The sequence below is a fragment of the Lycium ferocissimum genome, chromosome 6 (assembly GCF_029784015.1).
Source record: "Lycium ferocissimum isolate CSIRO_LF1 chromosome 6, AGI_CSIRO_Lferr_CH_V1, whole genome shotgun sequence".
NCBI classification, from domain to species: domain Eukaryota; kingdom Viridiplantae; phylum Streptophyta; class Magnoliopsida; order Solanales; family Solanaceae; genus Lycium; species Lycium ferocissimum.
This window is the reverse complement of record NC_081347.1, coordinates 16,819,865-16,821,711: the sequence shown is the minus strand read 5'-3', so window position 1 is coordinate 16,821,711 and position 1,847 is coordinate 16,819,865.

Below are 1,847 nucleotides of genomic sequence, written 5' to 3'. Positions count from 1 at the left end.
CTTATCAATTAATAATTAATAGTTAAACAATTAATTAAATAATTGTTTTCACAATTTTGGATTTAAATTTTGATAAATATGTTTGATAATCTTAAGAAATATACAAAATACGCAAGATGATTTACAATAATATACTTGATGATGTTTTGCAAAATGTCACCGAAACAGTTTTGTAAAATCATTTTCGACTTGTAACATGTATATTTCAATCCATTTGTGACTCAAAAATTTGAATAATTAATAAAATTATTGGAGGACAAAAATTAGGTGTCAACGAGCGCTAGTACAACCCCATCACCACTAGAAAGTGCTCTGAGTCACCTCACACTATCCAAACCCTGATCTTGTGTCACGACCCAAGTAGCCGTGAGTAGCACCCACACAAATCCCCTAGTGACGAACCATCTCCTTATCCTTTTACTTAACATTTTAACAAATATAAATTAATGACCAGAAATAAATCATGAATAAGTCTAAATCATTGCCATAAATAAATAACGGTGGAAGTCCTAACTATTACAACCCCAAAGATCCGAAAGTCATCAAGTCATCGTACAAGGACTCTAAAACATAAAGTTGTCTAATGAATGAAATAAGTGTCTAAAATAATCGTAAATGTCTGGAATGAAAGTAGACATCTAAATAAGGAAAGATCTTCAGGCAGCATGGCATGGATAGGAGCTCACCCTCGGATCTGATCGGGAACTGGCCTCACGCTAGATATGAGGTCTGGAAGATGCCTCCAAAGACACAATCAGCACTCAAAAGGGTGCAAAGAAGGTAGTATCAAAGACAAACACTATATACTGGTAGGCATCATAGGCCGACTAAGATTAGTATCATGCATACGTTCATAAAAGCAACAGAATAGGCAGATAGGCACAACAGCACATAAACAAATAATGTCATCAATAGAATTTAGCCAACACAGGCATATGATAAGTCCAGTCATCAATCAGTCGTGGAAATCAAATAAGTTCAACTATCACAAGTTCAGTCATCAACCAACCACAAGACTAAAGTAAGTCCAATGCAATGCAATATAATAATGACAGCATCTCAATCGTGAACACACATGCTAAATGGTATTGTTTCCCCAAATAGTCGTTCTCTATAGGGGACCCATGGTGTCCATATACAGCTCGCTCCGAAACTGACCTCAGATCACAAGCCAATAACTGGGCCACATCCTCACCCCCTATTTCTCAACTTATTTCCAGTTAATCAGTAAATATAGAATAGGATCAGTCAACAATATCAAGGTCAAGAACACCAGGCACCATGCCACAAATCAATCAAGACTCAACAAATCATCTCATCAATCAAAATGAATACGAAATCATCTCAATCACAAGAAGAGTATATATTAACTCTTTCCTTTTCATATTACAACAATTCCGCCTCAGGTTCAGTACATAAAGTAACGGCGACCAACGCACATAATCAATCAATCAGTTCCAACCTAATTTCCAGCCAGACATCATGTCCAAAGACTTATACATGATTTCTCCCATCAATTCTATTACTTATACATTCAACTAATCAAAGTATACTCAAGCTAACCATAACCTACCTCAAAGCCGAACTGGAACAATGCAATTATTCTGCAACAGCTTTCCTATTTCGCAAAGCTTCGGAACGTTCAAAGTCTATAATCATAATGCTAAGCGGGTAAGGAATCCTCTACTCAACAACAATAGTTTGGGGAAGAAACCCTACTACTTCTACCCTTTTTCAATGGGTGAACTATCAGTAGGTGTGAATTCATCCTAAAATCAATCCCACCAATCATATTATATCAATTCATGGATTTTCTAATCAATTCAACCCCTTCCAAATCATTTTTA